Source organism: Heliangelus exortis, chromosome 27, assembly GCF_036169615.1.
Source record: "Heliangelus exortis chromosome 27, bHelExo1.hap1, whole genome shotgun sequence".
Taxonomy (NCBI): Eukaryota; Metazoa; Chordata; class Aves; order Apodiformes; family Trochilidae; genus Heliangelus; species Heliangelus exortis.
Window position 1 is genome coordinate 2,644,540 of NC_092448.1, and position 9,805 is coordinate 2,654,344.

Consider the following 9,805-nt stretch of genomic DNA (forward strand, 5'->3'; position numbering starts at 1 on the left):
CCAGTACTGAGGAGTGTCCCACCTCAATTGATGCCATCCCCTTGCCCTCCAGGGCCTCACTTTGAACTGTTTCCTGATGACTGGGCCAGGTGTCCCCATATCCTGAGGCTTCACGCTGGACATTACACAAAGGGGTTGACACCTGCAGTTGCTCTCCTGCACACTGTGGTCCTTCACACTCTCTCCGGCATCATTGTTCTAGGTCATTCCTCTCTGCCCTCAGGTTTTAGACTCTCAGATTAAGCTTTGATCTCAGCAGAAGCTGCCCTGGCTGTTTTGCCATCTTGCTTCTCTCCTTCATCCCTACCTGTCTCAAAATATCAGTGCTTAAGAACAAAGGTGGTTTGCCTTGCAGCACTCTTCACTGGACACCTCTGGCACAGTTGGAGGTATCCCAGTGACCAAGGCACTTGTTATCCAATCTGCACACATCCTTCTTTCTGCCTATGTCATTGCCACAAGTTCTACTTTGCCCATCCTGATTGCCCACACACCACGCATCACTTGGCAGAATTGCCACAGGACACCCAGCCCTGCTCTGCAGCAAACAGGGCCCATGAGCCTTTCCAAGAAGAGGCAGAAAAGCACTGGAGAAGAGGTGCCTCCTGGTCACAGTTATAGGCCCAGCTGGTACCAACCAGACTTTTGCTCACTCAGATCCACCCCACTGTGGGAGAAAATCCTCCCAAAGTCTTATTAATTCCTACAAGATAGGGAGGTTTTTCACTCCCGTATTATGGTAATGGGAAAAACCAGACAGACTCAACTTGGGAAGGAAAAAAAGGTAATTTAATCTATCAGAAGAAAGAGAAATCATGGCCAGATCTAATACCTTCGTCCCACTCCTCCCTTCTTCCTGTGCCTGAGTTGCTTCTCTCCTGCCCCTCCCCTCTGCAGCACAGGGGGACAGGCAGTGGGAGTTTGGGGTCACCTTGTTTCTGCCACTTCTTCCTCCTCACAACAAGGGATTCTCACAGCCTTCCCCTACTCTAACTTGGGGTCTCTCTCATGGGATACAACCCATCATGAACCCCTCCAACGTGAGTCCCTCCTACTAGGTTCATGAACAGACTCTTCAGGTGTGGGCTGCCCAGTCACGGCTGCTTCACCAACAATCACCTCCCCTGGTGCCAGGTTTTCCACGGCTACAGATCCGTGTCTACACCTCTCAGTGATCCTTCACAGGTTGCAGCTCACCCCCTGCCCATCTGTGACCCACCCCAGCAGTTCCACAGCTGCCCACTGTGATTCTTCAGGGAAGGCACCACCTCCATGGGCTGCAGGGAGACAGCCTGAAATGTCACTATGAGCTGTGGGGAAATCTCTGCTTGGGCACCTTCTCCCCCCCATCCTCACTGACATTGGTATCTTTGCTCTGGCATTACTCTCACCTCCTCCTCTTCTCTGCTCTGCGATATTTAAAAAAAAAAACACAAAACCATGCCATTTCATTTTCCATTTCATGAATATAAAATTTAAAGAGGCACATTCAGCTTCCCATAGCTGCTCAGCCTTGGCCAGAGGCAGGGCCAGAACTGGAAGCAGTGGAGCTTTCAGCAGCTTCTCACAGTAGCCACCCTGTGACTCCCTGCTTCCAAAACATCACTGCACTAACCCGAGGCACTCCTACCCTACTAGAAGCATGACTGGAGGAGCAGGATCAAAGTGTTGCCTGTGGCATGGGATGGAGGCACTGCGAAAAAATCCAGCGAGGAACCACACCCTCAGTCTCCCCAGCCTGTGGCTTGGTTGGAGACACAAAACATTCACTTCTTGGGACCTCTCCAGACACAGTCTTCACAGCAGCTGAGTGAACTTTTGCTGTGCATTTGCTCGGAAGCAGTTTCCCTTCCAGACACAGTGACACACAGAGAATGACTCCACAACACCCAATGCTTTTGACCACAGACTCCTCCACTGGGACATCGAGTGCTTTTATTGCTCTTTTCCAGCCCTCAGAGTTTCCAGGCCATGCCATTGACCCTGCTCATCTCATTCAGACATAGAACAACACCTGTGTGTCCAGCTCCCTCCCTTACACATTTTACACATTTATGCTCAACCTGTCACCATTTTGCACAAATTAGTAGTGGGTCACCTTCACCTTAACATAGTTGCCCACACTGCCACATGTCCCTTCAACTGCTTTGGATCTCCCTCCAGTCCCAGTGCTAGGAAGGAGGACTTGGATAAGAGAAGGATAAGGATACATTGCAGGTGGTTAACACGGAGTCAAGTGGTTGTCAGCCTCCACTGAAATATCTTCCAAGAGGTCAATAGCTTGCCCATCAACTGGAACCTAGTATCCAACCTCACTTGATGCCCATGTGTCCCTTGGGGGAACACCTACCTGTCCCGTATTAAGACACTAACACACACTACTCCATCATCTCGTGTCTCTTCCAATGGTCCTTGAGGGTACTCACCTCCTCCATACAGGAGGAAGGTCCAAAATCAGCCCTTTCCCACCCACACTTTACCGTCCACTACAACCCCCTTGCCTCTCGACCAGCTTGTCCAGGCATCCCAGGGAGAGAAAGGAATGCAAGGAGACTCAGGATACAATGCAACATCAACTTTAATGAGTGTAAAGAGAGAAACAAAGCAGGACATGGGCAAGGAGACCCCTCCCAGGATGCTCCAAGGGCAGCTGACACTCAGGCACCCCTGCACAGCAATGGGACACGCATCTTCTGCCCACACACATGGGCTGAGGGGCATGAGCAGGGCCCCTCTCAACTGCCTTCAGGATGAACCCAAGGCACAGGACAGCAGGAGACAACAGGCACTCGTGATGTGGAGAAGAAAGCAGGAGAAGCAGAAGACATCAGGTGGCTGTGTTTCCAGGCAGCACAGGCTGGCACCTTGCAGGAGGGCACAAGGGGGCTCAGCCCATCTGGAAAGCCTGGCCAGCAGCTTCGTCCTCAGTCCAGCACCTGTCTTGGGGCTTCCTGGTCGAGGCACTCACTGGACATCCAGCCCAGCTTTAGCAGGGCAGGCACCTTCTGCCAGAGTAGTAGCGACCTCCAAGCCCTGAGAGGCCAAAGCCCCCAAAGCCCCCGAAGCCCCCGGAGTTGATGGGCACTCCTTCAGCACTCAGGATGTTGCCAACAGCAGCAGAGGTGGTGGATCCCACAGCGGTGTTCTGGGGGAAGGAGCTGAGGATGGGTCCAGGCAGGGTCACAACCACGGGAGATGGTTCAATAATCACCCGGGAGTCCTGGCACTGCCTGACACAGGGCTCGTTGCAGCTGTTGGCCAGTGGGGTTGGGCCACAGGGACGGCACAGATCGTAGCAGGACATGGCTGTGGGACAGAGGTGTACCTGGGAGAGAGGACAGGGAAAGCAGAGGCAGACTGTGAGGTGCAGCCTGACAGCCTGCTCAGCAAGAGAAAAAGAACTGGCTGGGCAGCAGGGACAGGACGAGTAGCAAGGAGGAGAGCATTAGGATCCCCCAGTTCTCCCGGTTTCCCTTCAAAGAAAACCCAAGATTTCCTCCCACTTCCCCTCAATACAGAAGAGAACAGAGATGCTGGGAGAAGAGTCAGGGAACACGTTCCTCAGCAAAACTCAACCCAGGCAAAAGCTCAATCGAATGCAAAAGAGAAAGAGAAAAAGGACATAGAAGAGAAGAGTCAAAGGCACTTGCTTCTTACCTTGTTCACCAAGCAGGAGAAGGCAAGAGAAGTGGATGAGGGAGCCTGCAGTTGGACTGCCTTTTATACTGCCCCAGCCTGCCCCAGGGCCAGAAGCACCCTTTGCACATGGAATGTGCTACCAGCAAGTTCATCTTGCGTGTGAAGCTCTCCCTAATGCTGAAGCTTTGATTTGGCACCTGCAATTCTCCTTTCCCATTTTCCTGCTAATAGCATTCCCATTCCATCCTGGAGTCCTGGTTCATGGGACATAATTAGAGATCAAATGAATTTCAGGCACAGCTCTTTGATACAGGTAATTTAGACATTTCTGGTGATCTGCTCAGGAAGCAGCGTTTTATTCTGTCATTTTAGTCACTGGTTGTCTTTCACAAGGCCATATACAAATTAGAATTATGCAAAACTGAGTTATTTGGTTGGAAAATGTGCATGTTTTGCACCAATATATTTCTAAGGATTTTCCTCTGTTTCTTAGGATTTTGCCACATTGTCATTGAATATGAAATATTTTTTTTTAGATAAAAGCTTAATAAAGTCACATACCCTTCACACAGATTTTTAGTTTTTAATCAACATTAACCATTTTATTTCAAAAACTACATCATGAATTTTCAATGATTGTGTCACCACATTTTAGTATACCAGAATCTCCACTTATTTTTAATTCCCAACACACAACATGGTACCACAACAACATTTTAAAAAGCATGTTCTTCCATGCTAACTTACCACTTCAAGTCATTTTTAGAAACAATTTTCCCCTTGATCTGCAGAGCTGCTTCTGTAAAGACTCAGGGTGGGCTTTTTCTTTCCTTTTTTTTTCCAATAATAAGTTCTTTTTGGAGGCTGTTTTCGCATGGGGTCAGAAAATGGAGCATTTACTTGTATGGATAATCCTTTCCTGGCATCCCTCAGACTGAGATTTATCTCACTGAGCTGAAATGGAAAAATCAGATTTCACTGACTCACATTCAAACTGTGGAAGGACAGATCAGCTGTTTCCACCTGGCTTGATACTCAATTGCATCTTCTTGATATCTTTATCAAGCAAAATTCCTGGTGCAATATCAGACAGTCCAGATAACCACAATCTAGGGAAAAAACTCTCCTTATAAACAGAACTTTGAATTTTTGTACTGCCAGCAGTGAAGACTCCAACAGCACAAGATCTACAAACATCCCAATAAATGATTGAGATGAAACTCAAAGGGGAAAGTGCTGTAAGTGTTGAAAGATGCTGACTTAGGAATTTAGCAGAGCAAATCAGACTTTTTCTTTTTAAAGCAAACCCAAATGGTTTGATCGACCATTTCTCAGTGGAAAGAATCTGGTGTTGAATATGGGCTGCAAGACATTTTGTGTCCCTGGTTTTAATTAGAGGTTAAATGCTCCATGGTTTTATGCACTCATATAACAATTTGGTACCCAAAGCATCCATTCGTAATATTTGGACAACTGCACTGTAGGAAAGAAATTAAAGCAATTGAGAGCACAAGAGGAGGGCATCTGTGCAATTGCTTGGGCACATACTTGTGTTTGATTTATTACCATACCCAAACACAGAAAACCAAGTGCTTCATTCAGGTGGTGTAGCAAATAATCATTCGTGGTACCTTTGAATAATTGGAGTTGGCAATTTTGGTTAACCAAATGAAGACCAGCGAAGAAAGTCTGAAGCTTACAGTTTTATACTATTGCATGAAGCACTTCAGAAAAGAAAGATGTTTAATTTCATTCATGAAAACGGAGCCCAATACATCACAGCTACAGAAAAAACAAAACCGAACCAAACCAACCAACCAACAACAAAAAAACCCAAACACCAAACCTAAACAAGAATTTAACTGACTGTGAAGGGATAAAATTATCCAACCAGCAGAGTTCGGACAAAACATGACACTCATATTTGTGACTTTAATTTTATTCTTTTGAGAATACACTACAGAGGAAAACCAACCTCATTGGGAATGCTTCCTGCAGCAGTCATTGAGGTGGAATAAGTGATCAATTCTGGGATTAGTGGAAATATTTCTTTTAAATTAGCCTTCTATTCAAAAAAGTATATTTCTTTTTAAAGTTTTCTACCCAACAATATCAGAATCTTGATCTTTCATTTACTGCAATTATATATTTTGAAGCCACTGAGGTGTGTCTGCAGTTCCCCTAGGGCTGTAGAACAACATTGAAGTTTTTCCTTCAGCTTCTGTAAAGGAAAGAACTTCAAAGTTAGGCCCAAATACTCATTAATTGTTGAGACACACAAAGTGTATATTCTATGTAAATGTTGCAAGTATATGACAAAATTTAAATAGTTATGTCACTAGGATAATAACATCACAGAGTCATTGTACTACCTAAGTAGGCAATATTTAATAGATTCAGAAACCAGGGTTAATTTTTTCATTAAAAAATAGTTTTGTGTGTGTCATAATAATAACCTTTTGTAAAACTCACATCTACTCTCTGGAGATGGATCTTCCACTGTAGGTGGGCTCCTTCAGGTTGAACCAGGAAAAGTCTGAGACTTGTCATGACACTTTATTGGACTGAAAAGTCTGATACAGTGTGATCCCTTCTATTTCAATTTTTCTAGACAGAAATTAATTTTTTTTCATATTTTAAAAAAATATAATCATAATAAAAAAGACATTTCTGGCCATGCTAACCCGTTCTGACAAAGTGTCATTCTGCACTCAAAGCTCTGGTTAGTCCCTGGGATGTTTATTTGAATATCAACCCTGATGAAAGGGTCCACAAAGAAGAATCAGGGTAAAAAGCTGAAGCCACCATGTATGACAAAGGCTTTTTATGTCCCCACGTAGCTCCTCTGTGGGCTGTTGTGTCAAAAGCCTTGGCTGCCAGCCCACAGGATGAGCTAGGCAGGGAAAGTGTCTCCCATGCCCTGAGATCTGCCCTTCCCTACAGCCAGATTTCCTGTCCAGAGTTGTTTACCTGCTACTTGTTTGCTTCTCTAATAGAGCGGTAATTTCATTCTTTTTTTTTTTTTTTTTTTTTTCTCTGTAAATCCTTCTTAAATTATGAGGTGTGCTGGAGGGCTCCTTAGGGCAATAACTCTTATCAGGAAGCTCCGCGTCCTCCTTGGATCAGATGTCAGATCACAAGTACTCATTAACAATTTATGGAGGCTGAGTGCTGTGTTATTATACTAAAAGCCTGGTATTGACTTCCGACACCCATGAATTGAGTAATCATCTCCCTTTCAGATAAACAGATCAAAGTCACGTATGTCATCCCACTTATCAGCTCCCAATCAGGTCATGATTTCTGGCCTCATAATGCTTTTTTTTAAATCTCCTACCCTGAGTTCAGGCTAGGTTCCACTCACCCTTTAGCCTTTGGTGGCCCTGGATCCCAGTAGATGCAAATCAACTCCTTTCCATGGGTTTGTGTGTCATTGCAATCATTCCTATCATTCCTTCTAATTTTAATCAATTTTTATTTTCTCAGGACACGAGTCATCTCACTGACCAAGGATTTTCCTTTTCTCTGAGTGGATTCCAGGAACCAGCCCCTCTTCAATGGCACAACTGCCAGTGGTTTTAGAAGGCTGCCTGTCACCAGGCTGATGCTCTTGTTCCCCAAGTCATCTTTCCCCTCAAATCCTATCCAGCTGTGGTATTCCTAAGGAGAAGACAGGAGCTGAAGTGCACTGCTTGGAAAGGAGGAGGAGACTTTGAAAACAGCTGCTTCCTTCTGACTCCAAAAACAGCTCTGAGATGTCTCATTCCCAAGGCAAGTGATCTCTAAAAATCTATTTTCTTTGAGACACCCACTCTTTTTTTTTTTTTTTTTTTTTTTTTTTTCTTTTCAGTGTGAGCAAACCTTTGCTTTCACTCTAATGTAGGAGTGGTTTGGGTAACTTTTTTAATTCTGCCACCCTGGATGTCTTTCCCAGCTCCTCTGATGGGCTCATGGGGATCCCAGAGGAGGTATTTCAGGGAATCACTATGCTCTGGATGAAGCAATAGATCATGGGTATTACTTTAGTGACCTCTGTCATTTGCCATACCCAAGGAACAGGGAGAGTCAATTCACATTATCTGAAATATAGGGAGAAGGAATTTGCTTTATTTTGCTCCTATATTTTAGTACTCCTGGACTCCAAAGAACCTGGATCCTGCCCTCAGAATGATAGTAGAATTTTGCCTTAGCAGCAGCTTGGAGAAGGTTGATGAGCAGCAAGAGATCTCTCCGCTAATACTGGGACATTTGTGGCTGGGTGTAAAAAAAAACCCTCCCTTTACAAGTTTAATGCACAATCTGCTCTAACTATGCAAGGAAATTTCTGTATGCAAGATTCTGCCCCTGCTGGGGAGCATCTTGGGAAAGACAGAGATTTCAGCATAGAAAGCATTCGTGTTCCACCACATTCCTCTGAAAACCATTTCATAGTCTTAGATGATATTGCTACTGTTTTCTTTTCTTAAAATAATTCAGATGCCTTTGTAAAGATCCCACAGCAATGCCAGTCATTGGGAACAGCCTACGGAAGTTTCAGATTAAAGGATTTCAAAGCACTTTGCAAAACTCTCATTGATGATTTATACATGCAAAACACTCATTATCATATTTTAAGCATCCAGCACGATTGCAGTGCTTTAAAACAGAGTTACAAAGTCACCCTGAAATAAATGTCAAGGTTATTAATGTTCATTCTGTAGTTATGTATTAAGGTACTTGCATCATACCATATTTTTGCTTGATTTTCAGTTGAAAAGTACCTTTGCACTGCTGCCCAATTTCTCAGAACAGGCAACTGATGAAACCTAGTGCAGGAAAAACCTAAACCCTCCTCTTCAGACAATATCTGATCTCTCTGAAATTACAATCTCTTGCTATGCATGTGAAAACAGAATAATTGTAAAAGCATGGTGACCTCCACGTCTTGTTTAGTTTTGTTTGGTTTTAGGGGAAGGGTCTCAAGGAGCTTAACTACTCGTATTGATAAAGGAATGACCAAAAAAAGACCCTTTATTGAGACTCAGAGGCCTTTTCATAGAAGTCAGGAAAATTATTTGAGCAAAGGATTAGGCTCCTATACATATGCAAGCAAAATATGAAGGTCAGAAAAAAGGAACAAATCAGGCCAGCCTGACACACTCAGACAGAATGCAGAACTTACTTAAGGAAAAACAAAACAAAACAAAACAAAAAAAACCCCACAGGTAGTGAGTTAGGACCTCACGCAGAAAAGACTTCTTTTATCTTTCAATTAATTTAAGAACATATCCACAACATAGACCTGCTCTTTCCCTTCTTCTTTTGTTTTCTGTATTTTTCCTTCTTTAACTGTTCTCGTCAGAAGAGCAGATAAATCCATGCTGAACCAATTGTTCCCTGGTAACCAACCACCTAAGGGATGATTTTTGATGCAGGGTTTTCATTTAAAGGGTATTATTTTTTAACAAAGGTCATTACTGCATAGTTAGTAATTTGCAGGCATTGGTAATTTCTTAAGTGACAGCTTAGATTTCAAAATGCCATGGAAGACATGTATTTTAGCCTAGGATGGTGTCTTAAAATAGTTTAAGCAGCTTTGAAAAATTCTTCTGTTTTGTGGGGAGAGAAAAATAAAAAAATCAATGTTCACTGTTCATTCTAGGTAAGGTAGGGGGAAAAAGAATCTAATTCCTTTGGACACCATCTCTTCAAATTCAATTTCAGGTTTTTTTTCTTCCCCATAATGTGGCTACCCTAGAGAGAGGGATGTTCTGGAGTCCAAAGCACCAGCCTAGCTGTGGCTGTAGCCACTTCAGCAATCCTGTGACTAAGCTTTTACACCAAATCCTCAGTTTAATGTGGGAAGCAGCACTAAGACTCATGGATGGATGAGACAGATACTCATGAAATTAAATAATTCATGAAAACTCAGGTACGTCTTTACTTCCTGATTGCTGCAATTTTCCTGTGTCAAAACTGGAAAAAAGCAGGGAGTGCTCTCTGTGCTTTTTCTTACTGACAGCCCCTCCTCTAACCCCTCTGGATTAATGGTGCGTTTGTAAAAGACATAGCAATCCTTTTTCTGGTGTTTCTCAGGCCAAATCAGTTGGAAGGCTTCTTGTTCAGGATGGGGATTTGCCCTTTGTTTGCCTAATGCACTGCAATCTCAGTTAGGACTTCAAAGAGC

At 43.8% G+C, this 9,805-nt stretch overlaps 1 pseudogene; it reads right to left on the minus strand.

The window, feature by feature from the left end:
* Positions 1–2,560: 2,560 nt before the first annotated feature.
* Positions 2,561–4,933, minus strand: LOC139787823 (feather beta keratin-like; annotated as a pseudogene).
* Between the last annotated feature and the right edge of the window lie 4,872 nt (positions 4,934–9,805).